This window comes from Coturnix japonica, chromosome 3 (assembly GCF_054131305.1).
Source record: "Coturnix japonica strain WE chromosome 3, WE-NBRP24, whole genome shotgun sequence".
In the NCBI taxonomy this organism is placed as follows: domain Eukaryota; kingdom Metazoa; phylum Chordata; class Aves; order Galliformes; family Phasianidae; genus Coturnix; species Coturnix japonica.
Genome location: NC_140665.1, coordinates 30,270,455 through 30,292,144, shown reverse-complemented (window position 1 = coordinate 30,292,144; position 21,690 = coordinate 30,270,455). Strand labels below are relative to the sequence as shown.

The 21,690-nt window shown below is 47.2% G+C and overlaps 1 long non-coding RNA gene across 1 annotated transcript in view; it reads right to left on the bottom strand.

Annotated features, from left to right (window-relative positions):
- Positions 1-2,704: 2,704 nt before the first annotated feature.
- The window catches only part of LOC107311357 (uncharacterized), a 41,011-nt gene continuing 22,025 nt past the window's right edge, over positions 2,705-21,690 (bottom strand). Inside the window, exon 3 of the long non-coding RNA XR_014944679.1 lies at positions 2,705-3,698. This is a non-coding gene — a long non-coding RNA (uncharacterized LOC107311357). The remainder of the gene's footprint in view (positions 3,699-21,690) is intronic.

Below are 21,690 nucleotides of genomic sequence, written 5' to 3'. Positions count from 1 at the left end.
CCTGTTGCCTCATCCCCTCCAGTCTCCCTAGGTGACCTTGAGCTGCACATGGAGACAGCACAGCCTCCGCCTCTTTGCCTCTTTTATTTGGGAACTCAAGGGGAAAGGACCCAACTGGTGTGCACCCTCGTCAAAGCCACACTGGAGCTGGAGACGTAGGAATGGAGCTGCCACCTCTGCCACCACTATCCCTGTGCATCTGGGAAATGTCATTGCTCAGGCCTAGATTCAGAAACTGGGAGAGACGGTGGCACTGAGATCAGTGCTCTCCATCAGCAAAATGATGGCAGAAGCAGAGGCTCTGCAGCTGTGGTTTGGCTGGTGTGGCAGGACAGAGAGCCAAAAGGCACTGCTGAGGCAAACAGCCCATTCCAGCCTTTTTCTTTCCCCTCCACTTTTGCAATGCAATACCCAATACACAGAACTAGAAAATAATGGCAAAACCCAAATTGCCCACATTTGGCTGAGGTTAGAACGGAAATTTAGTCTGCTGTGCAATGAAACACTTTGATCCCATTCAAATGCAACGGTTCTGCAGTATCACCCATGTGCTGCACTGGTAAGATAGGCCAGCAGTTGTAGCCCTTTGTCTCTGCACAGTATACTAACCAAATGATAAAAAAGCCACAGTACCGACAATATGATAAAATAGCTGGTTTCACTGGCCAGCCTATGTGTATGACTTTGGGCTCCGTGATGAAACATTATGCCAAAATCAAGGAGACTCCACACGTGGGTTCAAGACCTGATGGGTTCAAGACCTCAGGTCCTCAAAATGGTGAAATTTGAGTATCTCTGTGAGGGAAGCTCCTCCTTTACCAGCAGGGAGGAGCAAGACTGAGGGACACTGTCAGTGGCTGTGGTAGGAATGAACTGGTGGTTGGACCAGATGATATTGGTGGTCTTTCCAACTTTAATTATTCTACTATTCTGTGAAGATGTAGTCATTGCAAGAAAGGTTTCTATAAACTGATGGCTGAACTCAGTGGAGAAGCTCTATAAGATGAGGGAGAACCTGATTTGCTTCAGAAAGAAGTGGAAAGACAGAGTAGATGTGGCAAGATAGAGAGTTGATGTTTTCAGTGAAGATGGGGAGAAAAACAGAGAAAGTGGTGACGAGAATGGAGCAGAAATGCCTGTTTATTTTACACAGAGCCTATTGATCTCTAAACTAAGTCCATTGCAACACCAGAATGAAAGCAGAAGAGAGGAGACCACATCCATTTTAACCACTTCCTCTCCTTTTTGGCTGGGCAGCTGGGATCACAAGAGGCCACAAAAGTCTGTCCACAACAGTATATCCATCCAAACAGTATGGAGAAACTGTGTTCCTCTTCTTCAGCAGGTCATTCTCCTTCTGTGGTGCTTTGTTCCTCTAGTAGCATGTGGGAAAAGGTGTTCAGAGGGACCAGAAGGAGGAGTTGCTGTGTGTTGGTGCCATGCCCCTGAAGCGCCTCTGCAGCCCTCTTCCCCTGAGAATCATAGAATCATTGTTTGAAAAGACCTCTAAGATCATCTAGTCCAACTGTCCAGCTACCACTAGTACTGCCTGCTAGACTATGTACTACCAGTTTTGCTGCATAAAAAAGACAGGCTGCATCAATTCCTCTTTAATGGCAGTCTGCTCAGCAGTCCTTCATGATGGCTGGGAACATGAGCCGCTGCCTGCCTGGGGCTTCCTAGCTGGGAGGCAGCTCTGGTGGCTTCAGACCTTATCCGGTAGCATCTGTTTCCACACCCTTTCCTTCACAGATGGTGCTGCCACAGGAATCCCAGAGTTCAAACTCACATCCAGCTGCTGGATATGCCTGTGCAAGGCCAGGGCAGCCACAGCCAGGCAAAACACAGCAAGGTCTCTTTATTACAGTATATAAAAACAAGGGCTGTGTTTATGGAGGTTGAGAAGGGCTGGCTCAGAGCTAGATATTCTTCAAGGGGATAAGAGCCAGCTGCTAAGGGAACCAGCCTCCATATTAGTTCCTAGTTGCATGTCAAATGTTGTAGCAAACACTAAACAACACTGGATAAAGCTCATAGCACTAATAGCCTACGTGACATCAACGGTCACTCAATCACATACTTGCAGTAAAATTTGTCTGGGAAGCATTTTTACCCTAAGTAGGCATTTGGTCTGGGTCAAAATGTTTCTTTCTGTTTTAGGGTCTAGATCTTCCTTCTCTGACATTTCACTGCATGATTTCCAGGTGGGCAGGAGAGAGACACTGATAGAAACATTTATTTTTAGGTCCAGAGAGGCTCTTATCATTAACAAACACCTGAGGTTCCCCATGGTTTCTTTTTTTACCCAAGCCTTTTGCCCAGAGTCAGTGTGTTAAGGTTGAAAGCAGCTTTGCAGTAACCTCAGGTGTGTGTCTATCTAACCCCAGACATGACATTAAGATTTTTCTTAGCTGCTGCATGCACAAATCAGCTTTATCTACCTTGTGAGCATGCAGCATAGCTGGAAAGACTACCAGGATCCAGAGGAGAATGAAGTGGGGGTATTATTCGTGCGGAGCAAAGAGCAGAGCTCTGTAAGGAGGCTTCGCACTGAGCAGGAAGATTTAAATAGTTTCCTCTGAGACAGCTTTGGCTCCTTCTGTTACACGGTTTAGCTCAAGTATTCAACAAATTATCTCATGAAGGAAGCAAATATTGCAAGAACAATATATTTCGTCTGTCTTGCAGGGGTTGAAAACCACAGCATGGAAAGAGCGGCCTCGGCTCCCTAAACAAGTTAAACAGAAAGGAAAGGCACAGAGAGGGAAATCCTCTCTGACTTTGTTATGGAAATGTGATACAGTTTGACATTTTAATTGCGATTCTCTCCTTATTATCTGGCACACGTTCACAGTGCCCAAGATGTTGTTTAGCGAATCCAGCTGCCTCCTCCACTCCGTTTGAAGTCTGGTGACTCCGCGTGATAGGGGAGTGTGAGAGTCAATGTGATTTGTGTATGAGGAAACATAAATATGTCACAGGAGTTTAGTCTTATAGGTCTGCAGAGTTTATACTCACAAAATCTGTTGTGCCCTTGTTTACACACCCAGATCCAAAGGCCTGACACACCCTCACTCTAGCTCAAAACTTTCATCATTTCTGACTTGTTTCTAATGAGACCATTGCAAAGCATGTGGATGCTGTTTGACCACAGTTTAATGGACCCAGGAAAATGTGCTCCCAAATGTTAAGAAGAGCTTTAATCAAAGTTGATTCTTTGTCATTAGCGGAGACAAGCACACACAGTGTTCTGCTGCCACATGTACAAACTTCAAAACGCAGGCCTTCCCATGCACCAAAAGCACATTCACACCAGCAAAAGGCAGGCAGGTATGCGAGCATTCACACAGCCCTAAGCAGGGAGATGCAGTGCTGCCAAAATGCCCGCCCACATGCCTGCTCTCCTGCAGCAAACATCATCCAGCCAGAACTGCTGCTATAAACTCATCTGTTTGGTGCTGTTCTTCACCTGCAGTTCACCATTGCGGCCAAACACGTGGGAAGTTTTGGCAAGAAATTATCGTGTTTGTATGTAGCAGAGAAATTGAAAGTGTTATCATGTGGCATATTTAAAAACAAACCACAGGAAGCACAGAGGTCTTACTTAAGGGAAAAGACCTGTTGGAATGTGGGATCAGAAGCAGGTATCAGAGCCTTTGAGAATATCTTCTAAATCCCAGGCTGCACAATTCGAGTACCTGAAAATGAGGAATGGCATTATTCTTCCTTTCAACAGGAGACTCTTTGAATGAAGCAATGGTGTGAATAAAAAGATTCGTCCAAAGTCACTCCTAGAGCATGTCTGTCTCTCTGAAGGCACTAAGCTCACACCGTGTCCTTCTCAGAACTAGAAAAACTGATTTTTAAATTGATTTTGTATGAACAAATCACCTCAGTAAGGTTACCAAAGAAAGGTTTCATAACCCCCGCCCCAGTCCTTCCTTCAGCAGGGAAAAGAGCATTGGCAGGATCAGCTTGAAAAGGCCTGGCTAGATTTGAGCCCTCTGTTACTGGACCTCTATGTAGAGGAGTCAAACAAGAAACATCCAGTTCTGCATCAGGGAGAATATATGTTCTCATTCTAAATTAAGATCTGCATTTTTAAAGGTCTTATGCTTCTAACCTTTGCTTCTGCAGCTCTGATGAGTGAGGCGAGGTGGCAAGGACCAATATGTGAGTCAGAGTTTAAGGATGAGGAGTCAAAATGACATTCTGTTCTGGATGACAATCGCTGCATGTGAAGTGTCAGCCGACCGCAGGATCAGATTGTTGGAGCTCTGCCTTCTCAGCCTCACAAAAGGCAGCTCTCTGCTATTGAACATCCCAAACTTTATCCAATTGTTGCTAAATAGATTTAAAGAAAGTACCAAAATGGAACTTTGTCACGCAACTCATAGCTTCCTATAAATGAATTCCTATGAATCTGAACACATTTTCCCTTTGCAGTCTTTACTGTTCCAAAAAGTAATGTTCCTCTCTGAAGATTTTTGGGTTTGGATATAGAATCTAACAGCACCCTACAATGACATGATTAGCATTGGGATCGTGTGCTCAAACTGACAGCGCTACTCTTTACTACTTTACCATTCACTTATCAGTTATCTCAGTTATCTGAAAAGTGACATGACTCCCAACTCCATGAATTGCAGCTCCATGAATACCAGCTCCCATTGCACAATAATCACCTATCAACAGAACAGAAATAGCATGCTTTGCACTAGCAGCCACCAAATATTCTTCAGAGGGTCTCAGGAGGTTTCATCCCATCTGTGATGTCTCAGTGAGACATAGTAACAGCATTGTCCAGCTCTTAAACATTATTTCTTTCTTAAGTTCAGAGTCTTGGCACAGCAAGCTGTTTGGTGGCCAACAGCAAGCTGAAGCCAGGGGTTCAGTGATAAGGGAACGTGGAAACGGAGCCAATACTTATTTTTGTCTCTGAAGCATGCGACTGACCCTGCAGCAGAGCTCTGTCAGGGTTTGCTTTTGTCCTCACACCAAATGCCCAAATCATGTGAAAGTGGGAGGCCATTTGGGAATTGTATGGAGTGGAAGCACCACAGGAGGGCTTCCCTCTCCCCTCCTTTCCCTTTTTGTTCAAAGAAAGCTGCCTCCCGACCTACCCAGAACATGAGCTCAGTTGGCACCTGAGCCAGGCAGAAGCCAAGCAGCTTACAAACTTCTCTCCCATCAGATACTGCTGGGGAAGTCACTATCATCAGCAGCTGAGCAGTTTGATGCGTCATGTGGCGGAGGTGAGACCTGCAACCTCAGCCCACAGTTGTGAGATGCTTGCACAGGGGATCCACTCCTGTGCCCAGCTGATACACAGCAGTCTCCAATGGCAGACCATGAGTCTGAGCCTCAAGAGCTTGCTGCCTAACTGAGGTAGCCAATGTGAGCTCCCCTTCATCTGCTTCAGTGCATCATTAGTCCATGTAGTGCAAACCAGTCTGTGCATTAGGTTAAGCTAGAACAGATGACTTTGCCCTTCCTCAGCTGAGGAGCACTGCACCAGCAGGGCTGTGGGATGTCATACAAATTCCAGCAGAAGCACTGCTACAAGTAGGTGTTGAGTGCAAACATCCTAAAACATTTCCTAGTCACTTGCAAAGTGAACTTCACTCTTAGTGGCAAAGATCATTTAGTCTACTGCATGGAGGGGTCATCCACACAGGATCCTGCATGGTTACCCGATACCAGAGGTGAGCGTACTCTGCATGCACTGGGAGCTGGCTTACAAGCAGTGTTGGAACACTGCAGGAGATGCAGGTTTCTGCAGCCAGCTAAGGCTGCTGAATGGCTCTGCTCCTTTTGGAGACCACTGGCAATATCCTTTAACAACTGCTTCCCACCTAATCCCTGCCTAACATTATTGTCTCTGTTGACTGTCTCCTTCTCCCCATGCCCCATCTCTCCTTATCTGATCACCTAACCTCTCCAAAATTAGCAGTGCTGTGTTTAGCCCTTTCTGGCACTCCTGCGGGTGCTGGGTCTCACAGGGAGCCTACAAATTTCCACTGCTGTTTGAGAAAGGAGTGTCAAAAGAACTGACACCAGATCCCAGTAAGCAAACTAAACCAAGAGGCCGGAGCCTGTGAACTGTTCTTAATATAGTCAGGGTGAATAGCTCCCATCTTCTGTTACTGAGGTCCCGCTGTCATATGTTCTGCCAGCCCCGTACCCCTGTCAGGCAGGAGGGCAAGAGCGTGAGGTCACTTCCAACAGCTCCGCTTCCATGACGTCTCCATGGCAAGCAGGGCAACGGCTCATTTTAGGCATGGGAAGTCAGAGGAAAGGGCAGGCACAGGATTTAAGCTTTCCTACTGCTTCCATGTCAGACAAACATATTTTTGGAGGTTACAGGGAGGTCATTTTTCTCCCCTTTCTCCTTCTTGGAGGCTACAGTAGTGGTATCACTGTCAACTTTTTAGGAGTTCTGGACTGAGGCAGCTTTGCTCCAGCCTTACAGAGTATGAAAGAGCCATCTACAGGTGATGGGAGATAAGGCGACACAGCCCTACCTTTCCTCCCAAACAGTAGGAGGGTGAGCTGGCAACCTTCTGTTCTACACCTTCTCTGTGTCGCAGCCACCCTCTTGCAGGGCACTCAGAGTGTATCCAGATTCTCCCAGTCTGCCATCACTGACCCCATCCTGTGCACATTCCAACTTTCTGTGGCCAATGAGTGTCCCTGGGGTGGTGAGGGAATGTGTCACTGTGAGGGACCCTTGGAGGCACCTCTATAACCCCGATGGGGTCACAGTTTTGGAGAGAGAAAGGGCAGGAAGCACCATGGGCATGAACAGGGCCAGCCTTGTGCTGGAATTAGTGGTTTTACACAGCTGGGCTCCACGTGGAGAGCAGAGATTGCAAAACATTTAGGAGAAACTGGGAAATTCTGGTCAGAAGGGCTGGGAGGAGGTCTGGACTGGAAAACCAGTATCAATCAATAGTTTCTGACAGCTTTCAGGTAAGTCTACAAACTTTTTGTGTCTGCTTTCCCTTTCCATAGGAAACATAACAGGTCTTTCTTTCTTTCTTTCCCTTGGGCTTTTCTATATGGCTCAGCTCTCACAGGACACAGGAGGAAAGCCTGGGCATAATTTTGTTCTTTGCTTTCCTTTCCCCGGTTGCCTCCAAGATCTCCTCCTTCTCTTTTTTTTCCATCCAATTCACCTTTCACTATCCCCATTGTCACTCTTCCAGTTGTTCTCTATACACTGCTCTGACTTAACCAAACTCTGGTCTGTGAGTGCCCTAACCCCTATGGGTTGTCCTACTGATACATGACACATTTTTTAAGTGTGGACTTAGCCCCTGTGAAGTGAAAAAGCAGTAGTCAGCATGTATGAGCCATGCAGCATAATAGAAAATAAAGCTTTTAATTAAAACTGGTATTTCAGGACCTCTGCTGGTGGCAGCCCTGCTGAAATATGACATCGTCAAAGCCCTGCCAGTTCTAGTGTGAACCCATCTCTAGGAGCTGCAGGTCTCAACGTCAGCACCAGCACTTGGTTTAATAAAAGCACTACACGTAATGGGAAAGTACCCTGCTGGGGCTCAGAGCAGTCCCACCATGGGGCAATGGCATCTTGTAGCATGGACCTGCATGGCAGAGGGCAGATCACAGCCATGATGCTGCTTTTCACACTGGTTCTGAGAATGTCTGTCTTTAGTGATGTGGAATTCAGACATCATGGAATTGTCCCCTATGTAAGTTGGATGGGACTCAAGGAGTCATAGAATCATTTGAGTTGGAATGGACTCTTAAAGATCACCTAATCCAACTCCTCTGCACTGAATAGGGACACCTACAGCTATATCAGGGTGCTCAGAACCCCATCCAACCTGACCTTGAATGGGTCATCCACATGAATGGGCATCCACAGCATCTCTGGGCAACTTACATCTGGGAGAAAGGCCTTCTAATACCTAACGTTTATATTTCACAAAGGGCAGCCCCTTTTCTTGCACCTTGCTCCTCTAATATTTCATTTCTTTTATCCCCTTCATCCAATGCACCTGCTGCTGCTGACTCTGAAGTGCTCTCCAGGCAGTTCACAACACCAAGGTTCTCGGCTCACCTGCAGCTCCTCTAAAGTGTCACCAAAGACACAGGAAAGCAGGGACGGGGATTGCAGCCCTGCTCCATTTCATGAGGTGCTGTAATGCAAGCAGACATACCTTACTGACTACTTGCTGGGAGGGCCAACATCTCAGAGAGCAGCCGCAAGCTGGGCTTGGTATGAATAATTGTCTTAAAATGGAAGCAATGCTGCCCACCTGTCCCTGGATACCTTACCTCCTTGGCACAGGCTGAAAGGGCACAAGGGACCTCAGCCAGCCCCATTTGGTTCTTGTGCACCCAGCGCTGAGTTCTCAGTAAGGTGTAGAAGCTTGACACAGCACTTTGCCTTTCCCTCTGTCCCACTTTGACCCAGCCACAGTCTTCATCCAAGGCATGACTCTGAACAAGGTACCTCGCAGTCTAAATTTACAACATCTTTTTCTCCTAAATCTTCAAGCAAAAAAAAAGTATGGGCTTCACAGGCTGTGAAGGCAAGGTAGGTATTTTCCATCAAAGGGAAATAAATCAGTGCTCTGCCTCTCAGGGTGCATCTGCCAGTGTCTTATCATTGCATTAGCAGTAACAGTTCACAGCAAGACAGAGAGATGGAAAAACTAAGGTTTAGGATAGAAGAACAAGTAGTTTCTTGGACACACATAATACCTGGTGCTCAGAGTCACAGGGGTGTGTTATGGGGAACAAAGAGATTCCTTGAAGAAAGAGCTGTGCCCAGGGGTGTTCCACCGGACAGGTGATGGTGCAGGGGTGCTGCTAGCAGAGCTCAGCAAAGAGAAGCCCACTCTGGGTGTCCCTTGCATCCTCAGGCCTAGGCCTTTTGCACACCAGCAAGAGTGGAGTTAAGGCTGCACTCAGTGTGAAATCCAAACATTTGCAAGTGTGGGAATTCCCAAGGAGTGCAACCAAACTGCCTTAACTCTGCCCCTGCAACAGTGGCTTTATGCAGCCCGAAGCCGTCTGCCTGACCAGCTGCAACAAAGAGTTTAATCTTATCAGTGGCCATAAAAACTCAAATTCCTCTTAGCAGAATTGCTGATGGGGACGGTAGTGCCAAGCCTGGCTTCACCACACTCCTGCACAGTCAACAGGGGGGAGAAATGCTATATCACAAATTCCTGAGGCCCAGCTCCCCACCCTGCACAGGGCCAGCAGGCCTGTTGGCAACCCAGCACCTCATAGGACAGCATGGGGTCTGAAATGCTTCTCCCCAACCTCAATTAGGGGCAGGATTTTTTATGTTACTGAGATTAAACAGGTAGAGCACTTTCTGCAGGCTTGTGTGCTTGGCTGCAGGTGTGCCCCACAGCTCCTCACTGGTGGTCAGCAGGGAGTGCAAAGGGAGGACCAGGACTTTTGGTCAGAAGCTGCAGGTAAAGCTGTGCCCCTCCATGTAAGTTGTTCTGAGCTCAGCAAGGGATGCGTGCATCCCCAGGAATGGCTTGGCAATACCTCTTGGCATGGAAAAATCAGTGCCTCAAGCTCTTGTCTCCCATCTGGGCTGGCTTCTATGTATCTATGCATGTGCTGGTGGAAGGGGTAGGCTCAGACATGGCGCTGGGCTGCACTTCAGTGGCTCATTTTGGTGTTACTGTTCAGCAAAAAGGTGGTGATGAGACTCTTTGTCTCCCTTGGTCTGTCACTCAGAGATGTGAGGCTTGTCTTGCAGATACTTGGATTTGAGGACCACCACCTCCACTGGCACCAAAGTCACCATGACTGACTCCTGTCCATCCTCTCCATCTCAGCTTTTGCCCCTTCACTAAGCCTCCCACCTGCACAGACCTTGCAAAGTGAAGATCAGCTTTCCTGGTCTGTATTCAGCTGTCTTCACACCCTACACATGCCACCACCATCATCCATTCTGCTGTTCCACATTCATTCCACTGCCTCCCTATTTATTTGCCCTCTCTTTAGATATTTATCTACCCCCTGCCATGATCCCATCAGCTATGTGCAGTAAGTCCACACTTTCAGATGGCACAACCATCTTTGCATTTCCCATGCCCCTCCCGCATGGTTTATCTCAGCCTGTATAGTTATGATTGTTTTCCTCCCTATGCACACACATGGTCTTTACAAACACACTTTTCACCTGGGGCTGTGAGCCAAAGTTTGAGCTCTCCTCTGGCTCAAACTGGTCTCTAAAGGAAATGTTTTATCCAAGAGCAGAGCCTTTCCCTCTGCTTTGGAGCAGTCCATGGGAAAGACCCCCAGAATACCTCAGGACAAGGCAGCTACATGTCAAAGACTTGGAGTGACTGTAATCCAGACACACTAGAATGCCTTCAAGAGCTGCTCTGTAAGCACTGCTCCCAGCTCTCCTAGGTCTTGCTCCTGATGCTGATAGGAAGTCACCCAGCTTACATAAGGGAGGCTGGTGGAAATATTTGGCATGCACTTCACCTGTTGATAAGGCTGGACTATCTGCCAATACACATTGTGCCTCTCCCTCCGTCTGACTTGGAGTGGTCTGCAATTCTCATCACCATCATATGTCAACACCTGTGCCTTCTGGCTTGTTCCCCTTGCCTCACCCTTCATACATCTTGGATTAGAGCTTGGCACAGGTGTTGGCCAGGACCCCAAAGTCCATGTCCCACAGTATCTGGCTGCTCTGGGAGCCAAACCATGAAGAATATCACAGAGGTGCACAGCACTGCCTGCAATTGCATTCATACACATGGCTTGTCTTGTAAAAGTCTAACCCTTGTGTTGGGCAGAGGGAGATAGTGGGTGTCCTCCCACTATTGCAGGACTAGAAGTGACAGACAGCCCTCCTAATTAGCGGGCTACAGAGATGACGCTTCAACGAGAGCGAGTTTTATTTATGAGCAAGATTAGGAGGCATTAATTGCTTTCTCTCCTGGTTTCTGCTCAGAAAGGTACAGTAATCACAGGAACATTTTTGACATTGTTGACATAGCTTCCCAGCCCTCCTGCTGAGAAACAGGGACTCTTGCATACTTCAAAAGGGCTTAAAGGCTCGGGTTGTGCCACCACAGTAGTAGTGCCGATCTAGGACTGGGGTGGGGGGAATTTGCATTAGAAGGATTAAATACCAGGGCTATTGTGGAATTTTAAACTGATGTTTTCCGGCTGACCACAGGCCCAGAGCTTGTGTGTGGCATGTTTGAGCCTCAAAAGTGCTCTTGATCCTCTGATCTTTTATTTCATAACATTTCTCCCTGCTCCCTCCACCCTCCCCTCAAAACGTATTTTGCTTTTCTTCTGGCTGCTGAGCAGACACACTTTAGCAAAAGGAGCATGTTGGGCTGACAGACTGAGAGCTGTCTGAAGCTCAGGAAAGCTTTCTTTGCTTGTGTTGGAACCACTGCGTGTCTCTTGTAGTTCTAGGCCCCAGAATAACAACTAATGTAAGACACACTCTAACTCAACCCAAATATCCCATGACACCGTGACACAGTCCTGAACAACTGTCATGGGATATACTTATACCAGGTTGTCTTCTGAGATGTTTCTTCTGCACGTCTCACATAAAAGAGATGATATACCTGGCTTTCACAGCATGATGCTAAATGAGATGTTTCTTGCACCTACATCAATATAGTGAGATCTCAGCTGAGGAAAAGCCACTTCCAAAACACCAGTCTCTGATATTCCTGACATTCTTCAAGTACCTAGTTCTGCAGGAGGAGATGGATGTTCAGTGCCATGCAACTGGATCAGTCATATCCCTGTGCCAGCCTGATCATCAGCTATCATCAGGCAGGAACTCGAGCTGCACACAGGTTCCTTGCTGTGGTAGCAAACAGCTTTTTATTAAGCCCTGCAGCTGATGTTGGGTTAGCTCTCAGAGCAGCCAACCCCCTGCATGGCACCCAGTAAGACAAGCATGGTTCTTGGCAGGGAAAGATGTCTGGGCTTGGGTTTGTTTTTTTTTTGTTCTGCACAGACGTGAATAGCCAGGCTTCCAACATTAGCCTTGCCACGTGCAGCATCCCCGAGTCGTACATGACTTGCCTTGGCTTGTCTTTGAGGCAGGCACTAGAAACTGGAAAAGGCCACTCTTGGCCCCAAGCCTACCACTCTGCCATTTGGTGTCTGCCCAGGATCTGGGGCAGTGCTGGTAGAGCAGAGGCACTGGAGGGGTACTACTGCTGCTGCTCCATGCCGCAGCCACCAGCTGCTCTCTTCCAGAGGGCTGCTCCAAAAACAGGGGCCCATAGTCTGCTCCCAGATCTCCCAAAACTCCTACTGCCCACACATACTGAGATGACTCTTTTGTGAGAAGCTGTCAGGGAAGCAGCATTAGTTGGAGGCTTCAGAAGCGGGTGTGCTCTTGTCTGCACCTGACCATTGTCTGTTAATTTCTTGTAGAGCACAAGAGGTGTATTTGATGCTAGACAAATAGCATGTAAGACAAATCTCTTTCTCCAATAAGCTTTTCTTGAACACAGATTATGCAGATGCCAACAGGCAAGGCAGGATCGGGCACGATGGAGGGAGCCGACCATGTCACGGAGGAGGATGGTGATGAAAGGAAAGACAAAAGGTGCGAGCCATTTAAAGGAATTGGAAGGAGACGATTTGTTGAAGGAAAGAGAAATTGTTTTCCAGCCATGGGAAAGCAAAACAGAAAAAGGCTGTAGAGATGTCAGAAGTACCAGAGAGTAAAGAGCAGACATAGCAGATTGAGGCTCAAAATCAGCACTGCTCCAGCTCTTGCCACCAGATCTTGCTTGTGCAATCAATCTGTAAAGAGCTGGGAGTACTCCAAGAGATACAGTAGACAGGATTGCCATGTGTTGACTTCTTGCAATATGCACTGATATCCTGGATGCACGGCATGAAAGAGTAAGATGGAACTTGGGAGGTACAGGCATGCCAGCAACTACTCTAGGCTGCCCGCACAGAGCTGTATGGTCCTGTATACCTGAAACTACTTTGTCTCATAGCAGTGTTGCTCAGACCCTGTATCATCATCCCTCAATCCAGGATGCAGAGCAAGAGAGCACCAATGACACTATAAGGATGGCATAAAGTCTCCACAATGTCCTCGGAGGAGACATAGCCCACAGTACAGCCCACCCAGCTGTTGTGGCTGCAAACTGTAAGCAGAAGAGCAGCTGACAAAAAGGTGTCTTTTAAATCAATAGGCAACTCAATGATTTTCTGGTTCATAGTGCCCTCATTCAATATCCTGTTGAAACAAAGGTAAGTTTTCATTTGATGGTGTACATATTTGGATGCCTTTTTGAAATCCTGTGCTGACCACATCAGATCTTGCAATTCCTCTCTTCCTTGCCAGGATGCACTTACACACTGGCTGTCTTAATAGTAGAGGTGGCACTTTTATTTTAAGCACTTCTTTTCACTGGTTTCAGCAACCTTCTGAAACCAGTTGGTGTTTCTTTTCCCCCTGGGCTGAAATTTCTCACACTCTTGCTCAGCCCTGGGTGATGAAAGTTTGATGATAATCTGCTGTTGCTGGTGTCTCAACTCAGCAAAGTGGTGATTTGGGGCTGGAACAACTGGACCACCCTGATAAACTGATTGGAGGAGGCATGGCACAAATTGCGCCTCCTCATTTACTGTGTACACTCTAATTTGTGGGTTCCTGGATGTCTCTTCACCTCTGCTCAGCTCCCAGCAGTGTCCTCAACCTTGAGCACCCTCCCTGCTACCTGCTGATCCCGCACACGAGGTCTTGGTATAGGGCTTACCCCTGCAGATTACTTCATTTAAGAGACGTTTGCAAAGTGGTTGATATTGTTATCAGAAGCACAACCAAAGAAAGCCCACAAGCTTAAGAAGCCAAATCACTGCAGGATCACACTGCTTTTTGTTTATATTTTTCCTTTAGCAAAACCTTTGGCAAATCCCATAGGATAAACAGGCTTATTCATAGGGTGCCACCCAGTGTGGTTTCCAGGGCTAGCTTGATTTCTGCAAAAGATGTCCATCCAGGTGGCCAAAGCTGGGTGCGGTGCCCATCTGTAGAGAGCTAAGCTGCCTCTGTGTAGATTCTTATGGCTCTCCTGATCTCCTTCATTCCTCTTCTCCAGGCTGCCTTCACCCCACCTTTCCCAGTCCCATACGTCTGCCAGTGCCAGTAGGCCCCATAAAACAACACTTTCCCCAAACATGAGGGAACACTTCTCCCCCCTTGGTAACATGATCCCAGCTGGGTACTTCATGTCTGTATCCCAGTGGTAGCTCAAGATCAGGCAAGGGTGATATCTGAGACTACACCCCACCTTACATGGCCCCTGTGTACCCTGCAACTGTTGGAAAATGCTGTTCTGCAGAGCTCCATGAAAGGCAACACTGGGCAGCAGCAGAGGACTTTTCATCTCATTTCAGCCTGTGAAGAGCCCAGCCGAGCAGATACCTCAACCCAAATGTCCAAAAAGGAAGGAAGGAAGAGATGATGGAGAGTTTGAACCCCCTAAGAGTGATGGAACATTCTGAAAGTGAAAGCACCTGGCATTAGCCAAATACTATGGGGACATAGTGGAGAAAGATATAAAAAACAAGGCTAAGGTTAGGAGAAGGTCAGAGCACATCCATGGTTCCATGGTCCCAGTTGGCACTGAAGAACCCATGGCTAAGAGGCAGGATGGTTTTGCAAAGGTCATGATGTTACCTTTGAATCAAAGGCAATATTCAGCTTTCAGGTCTGGTGGTGGGAGGGAGAGCTGGGGACAGCTGAGGCCCCATCCTGGCCTGCCATTGGAGGCTGGCTGGTTCAGCTAGGGAAGGGGGGGAATAAAACACCTTCAGTGTCAGCCAGCAAGGCTGGCTTTCTGTTTATAGCAGCCCTGACGGTGGAGCAAGAGACACATGGGGAGAGCCTGGTTAGAGGGACGAGGGGGGTGAACACTAGCCTGCAAAGTCAATAGTAATTCAATACCCTCCTGACATTTTTGGTTGGCAGAAGGATGGATATTTAAATCATAACCTTCGCTCTCGTTTAACCTCCATCTCAAACTGAATAAATAAATAAGTAAATAAATAAATAACCCCAACGGCTCCTGTTTTGGCCTGCCAAGAACTCAGAGCATTTGCAGTACACTGGCAGGGCTGAACTTCAGTCACTGTCAGTTGAGCCTTTTCCTTGACATCGCAGATGCTCACTCCCCTTCAGATTTCAGAGGGACATGGAGGACCAGGTTCCAGCAGAGCTGGCCCTGGGACTTTGCTGGGACCTGAGCATGTGTCCCCCAGTTGCTGTGCAACCAGAGGCACAAGGCATGGTGCAGCAGTGCATATGTGCTGATTTGCCCATGCAACAGCCAGCTCTTGCCAGGCTCACTTACCCTGGCATGGCACTCACCAGCTGGGTCTGCTGGGGAAGGAAAGGGGAGAGTTGGTTTTTTGGTTTTATTTGGAGGGGGTGTTGGGTTTTTTTTCTATTTTTTTTCTTTTGATTCCTCTGGAAATGAGGAGTCTGGGAACACAGAAAGACAGAACATCTGGCAACCATCCTTCTGGCTGCTACCTTTGCTACTGGCATGACTCAATCTGCTTAGTTACAGACTACAGTGCCCTTGGATGGGTCACAGAAACCCCACTGCTGAGGAAACAGCCCCATCTCACTCATTTCTACTTGCTGCCACTCTTTCTTTGCAGCGCACACATCTACCTTAAGAGGAAGTCACTCGTGCACTGTAACTTCAATGGGCAGTTTCTTAAGTCTACTTGTTCTGGGGCAGCAACACAAGTGTTTCTCACTGATATTTCACTCTGTTCAGAAATGATGAGTCAGCCAGCTGCAAGAAGCAGGAGCTGAAGCAACCAGAGACTGCACTGGTAGTCTAGAAGGAGGAACACTGGCAGCAGCCAACATAGTGATGAAGGAGGAGGGACCCAAGGCCAGCTCAGTGCTTTAAAGGAAGAAGAACACATCAGAGGCATCAAAGACAGCTGGAGGTGACACCCTTCAAGGCAGGAGTTGGAATGCCATCCTTCCCATGAGAACGCAGGAGACACGAGCTGTGGCACCACACAGCCTGTCTAGAGGCCAGACTGCTTCTTTTAAGTTTTCTTCTTCCATAAACCAAGTTGAGTGAACGTTGCCCAAGCACCCCAGTGGGCTGCTTCTTACAAGTCATCCTCATGATGTTCTGCAGGCATCTCTGCCCAACAGAAACTTATCGTTCAGCCTAAATAAGATTAAATAAGTTTGAAACCCTCAGGCTTCTGATCCTTCTCAGCCCTGGCTGCTCTGTGTATCAATAGATCCCTTTTCTTTAGAGTCTCATTGGCAGAGAAGAAAGGTCCTCATGCCTGAGGACCCTTGTGTGGGTCCATAGTGACATTCTGAACTTGATATTTTCAAAGTCATTCTCATGTGAACACACTCCTGGAGGAGGAAGCAAGACAAAATCAATTGTACAGATCAATACCTGTACTGATGTGTTTCCTGGTGACAGGCCAGATGGCCAATTGACGGTAAACAAAGTCTGAGCAAAGTCTGGACACGGCAAGAGGTTCCAGATGGGAACCAGAAGTTTAGAGCTCATCAGAGCCATCTCCACGCACGCATTACAGGCACCAACCAAACACTAATAAATGATTAACAGAGCTGTTGTGCATTAGCCTCAAGCTTTTGGATCCTTCCCACTGTTTCTGGATAATTTAAAAAAAAAAAAAAAAAAAAAAAAAAAAGCAGATGAGAGAGATTTTTTCTGCTTTTGGAGAAATTAATTCAATCTTCAGCTCTTTATAGTACTAAGAATCCTTTTTCCCATTCCCCAAATTCTCCAGACTGCAGATCAGTCCATCCATTTGAAGACTGCTCAAAGAGTTCCTTCCCTTCAGAGTCTACCCAAAGTATTAAGCATCCAGCTCTTCCCTGAGGCTCTGCAGAATAACACAGTAAGACCATTTCTTCTTTTGTACACTAAATGATCTTTTATCTTCAAATTTCTCAGCTCTTCAGAGTATAGGAAAGAGAGAAGAAGCCTGGACACAAAAGCTACTGCTTATAATGAAGAGCTGATATAAGGAAATTACTTGGATTTATTGCCTCCCTCAGACTCCATTCCTGCTTTTCCACTTTCTTTTCACTTCCTGTGTGTTTCAGCTGCTGATAATTTGAACATTCATCTGCTTCTTCTGCCTCTTTGTCCATTTTCCCTCTGTTCAGATATATTTGTACTGTCTTGGGTGCTGCACATTCTTTTCCACTGGGCAGTCACACTGTGAGGCCTGTAACAGACTGAAGGGAAGGAAGGTTTATCTCTTGGAGAGCTTCCATCTGCTTTGTCAGGAGCAGCTCTAGCTTTCAATAATGGCCTGAAATTGGTGGGATTCTGATACCTAATCGTGTCCAAATGCAGCACAAGTGGGCACACTCATCTGGAGCTGAAGTTGGTCTTTCCACTCCTGTTCCAGCCTCCTCCTTGAACATGGACATCCAGATTTAGAGAAGACCAAGAAGGAAGAGTTAGCAATAGAGAAGACTTTCCCTGATATCTCAGCAGAGCACAGTAGCTCTGCACCAGAGAGCTTCATCCTCATTCTCTGACCTTCAGTTCTCCCATTCAATAATCTTATTCATTATACAACAGCAGGATTAGACAGTGCCTGCTGGTTGACACGCTCTGATGGGCATTAACACCTGCTGGCACAGAAGTAGGCACATGCCAGTACACTTGTGTGCCGATGAAAAGGCACTGTTTCCTCTTCCACTTCAGCTCATGCTGAGGTTTCCTGAGAGCCAGCATTGATCTTGCGTCCAGGTGTTTGCTCGTGTCTCCAGGATACCCGCTGCGTAGGGCGATGCCAGCCATCAGAGAACAGGATGAGGCCAAACCAGACCCCTACTGAGTCTCTGTGGGGCCAGGATTCATCAGCACTGTCACATACTGGAAAATTCCAGTGGCACACTGCCTTCACACTGCTACACTGAGCACATCCTGGCATCCCACAGGGCATGGAGCAAGGAGCTGCCAAACACAGGCTGAATGGTGCAGATACCTAATACTTTGGGTTCCAACCTAGACGTTCATTTTAACATCCCTCCCTTTGCCTTCCTCCAAGTTCTGTAAGAGCATCTCCATCAAAATAGGCTGGATATATTCATCTGCAGCCCTCTAGGAATTCTTCCATCACTTTGACTCCTTCTGGAAGCTCCGCCATCCTGTTGAATGCTGGAGAAGTGATTGTGATGGTGATGGAGAGGATGGAGTTCCCCAGCACTCTTTTGCATATAGTTGCACTTTGATGGCCCTACCCAGAGGAACTGGCCTCTAAGACTAACCTCAGAGAAGAGCAGAGCAGTGAGAAATACTTGGCTTGCAGAGAAGATAGATGGATGGAGCTGGCATGGAAATGTTTAGATAGAGAGAAAAAAAAAAAAAAAAAAAGGAAAAAAAAAGAAAAAAAAGTGTCTTAAGCCCTGAATTCTACAGTCCAACAGCAGGAGGACACCTCAGAACTTACAGTACATGACCTTACAGTCATCTTATCAGATTCGCTGGAACTCACTGCCTCAGGGTGCTGTGGGACACAAGAGCTAAGCAAGATTTTTTGGAGAGGAAGGTAGTACTTACAGTGCTCTCCAAATGTTCTGTTGGAATAGGAACTATTTAAAACACGTCAGACTTCCAACAGAAATATGTGCATTCTTGATTCTGATAAACCATTCTCAAGGCTGTGGGGCTGAGCAGGAATTTGCCCTCCAGCTTGGTTAGTCTAGAACCAACCACTGCAGACCATCTCGCAGAATTTCTCCAGAGGAACTGGTAATAGTTACTTTTGGACTTAGAGGAGCCTACACATCTATAGAGCCATGAGACTGACTCAGACATCTGCTATGACAAGAATGGGCAGCATCTGGCCACCCGACCTGTTAATATTTATGGTTCTGACCTAACTGTGATGTATGGGAATATAAATGCTTGAAAGAGCGGGGTAATAAGTGTAGAAATGTGCATGACAGGTACTGGCACAGAGGGATTCATATCATCCTTGTAATATATCTGATGCTGTAAGACAAACCGAATTTAAAGCTATGCTCCAAGACTGCTAGCAGCATCCCACGCTTCTGCAGTGCAGTGAGCCAGACAAAGAGCAGCTAGAGCCTCATCAGCAGGACCATAAGCACACACATGCTCAGTGGCAATCTCCTACCCCCGGTATGTCTGAGGCTGCCCAGCCTCAAAGACTTGCTGTCCACCTTGTTGAGTGTGGGACTTTGATTCAGTTCCATGCATGCAGCTTTGCAGTTCAGGCCCTGCAAACAATAGCTTGGCCACTCCAAGAGCAGTGAGCATGAACAGGGTGCGACTGGAGCCAAGCCAGGCCAGTTCTCTCATGTGAGTTCAACCAGCATCTCTGCTGAGTGTCCACAAAAGTGGTTTTGGCAGTCTCCCTGTGGATGGTTCCAGTTCAGGAGAAACCACTGGTAGATCTGGAGCAGAACACATGCAGATCACAGCTGCGTGCAGCCAACAGCACAAGCTTTCTTTTCTGGAAGAGCAATACTCTTCCAGCACACGTGATCTCGATGCTTTATTCCACATACTGCACTGCTCTTGGGTGTTACCCCTCCTGCTCTTCCCATCCCAACAGTCCCTCATTGCACTATTTCCTCTCTACCCAAACCTTTCTTCCCTTCCAGCTCTTCCCTCCATGTCTCCCTCACCCCCCACAATAGATTCCTCTTTCTCCTCCACTTCAGACTTGCACCTCACCCAAATTTGAGTGTTTATTAATGGAAGCACAGCTGATGTAGGAAACTGTTCTGCTTAAACAAAAACTCTTGCTACCAACTTGCACAAGACAAACAACCGCCCTGTAAATTCAATGGGACAGGCACCATTTCACCTCAGAGAGGGATCCCCCAGCAAAAACTCCTTTGTACGCAGCTCGGCTGCAGCTAACAAACAGGAACTATGATCTAAGCTTGTGAGGGATGAAATGGTAAAACTGACCTTACTGGAATAAGTTCATTCCCCTTTGCAATTATCTGGGGACAGACTTCACCTCAGGCTGAATAAATATAGCAGCTCAGTTTCCAGAGCTCCAGTTACTGTTTCATACACTGTGCTCAGTTGTGATTTGGCTCTGCTTCAAACAGAGATGGGTAGGTTTGCTCTGACTGATTTGTTCTTTAAATGAAAATGAGATCTAGTACAGTGCCAGCATTGTAGTGCCCATGTAATGCAAGACGTCAGTCAGGGAATGCAGCTCTGGACCTCGGGCTGAGATCTGGGCTCTGACACCAGCGTACCAGGTGATCAAGTTCTTCAGGTTTTAGCTTCTTGAAGGAAAAAGGGGACATCATGATGCAATACCAGAGTAACCACGAGAGTTTCTTCACATTTCTTGCAATCAAAATAAGGTCTCACTCGTGGAGATTATAGATCATCTGTTTGAAATGTATGGAATGAGCCTTCACACATCAGTGAGTATCTGAGGCCCTACCAGAGATGAGAAAAGTCAAAACAGAGCTTTCCACACCTCTTCACCATAGTCAGCTCTTGCATCACTATTGTCTAAGTTCAAACATCACCTCATGCCTGTGACCACTCTAGACCACGTCCCTCAGCATTACATCCACATGGTTCTTGAACACCTCCAGGGAGACAATGACTCCACCAACTCCCTAGTCACCCTGTGCCACTGCCTCACTGCTTTTTGAGAGAATAAGCTTTCCCTCAGTATCCAACCTGAACCTTTCCTGGCGCAACTTGAGACCATTATCTCTCATCCTATCACTGTTTTCTGAGAGAAGAGGCTGAACCCCACCTCACCACAGCCTGCTTTCAGGGCACTGTAGTGATCGATAAGGTTTCCCCTGTGCCCCTGATCCACAGTGGTAGATAGAATTGGCACAAGGTCTGGGAAATCCCTCTTCTGTGTGGGACAGGATCTCTTTCACCTGCACAAGACATGGGTGAACATGCATATGTACTGCTGGTAGTCATATCCAACCTGAGTTTGGCACCATGTCCTGCAGAGAGGTGAGTGTGACCCATTGCAAATAGATCTCACAGGCTGTCAGAACCAAACATGAGCTGCCTTGTTGCTGGAGGTCAAGGGAGGTAAAGACTTGACATCAATACTCTGGAAGCAGAAAACAAACACAGGCACAAAAATCCCTAGCAAGAAAGGACAAGCCAATCTTAACAAGGAATTCCGTTATCCGTAAATAAAAAGAAGGCAATCGCAACATGCCTTAAGGCCTGGGGAGCCAAAAGCCATCTCCTGTCTGTAGGTGACTGATGGCCCCATGGGCTTTCCAGCACAAACTTGCCTGGTGTCGTTTGTCACCTGTGAGGGGTAAGCTGCTCCTGAAGGCTCCTCTGTGCTGGTGTGTGTGCGTGCGTGCCTGCAACTCACGGAATTTCAGCAAAGACGCATAAGAGGATTGTAGTCCTGGTTCAGCTAAAGACTTAAGATTCTGCATAATGTGTTAAGAGGAGCTTAAAGCAATCCTACTACTCTGCTACAGAAACCCTGAACAGCAGCCTGTCTGTTCTCACCTTTTCCCATCTGCTAGCCAGCTGTGAAAGAGCTGGCTTGCCCTGAGGCTGTTTAAAGGAGCAGGTGCACAGGAGGAGGTTGGGATTCTGCCTGTGACTTCTCATGGGAGCAGATTTCTGTGCTCACTACAATAAAACGACACTG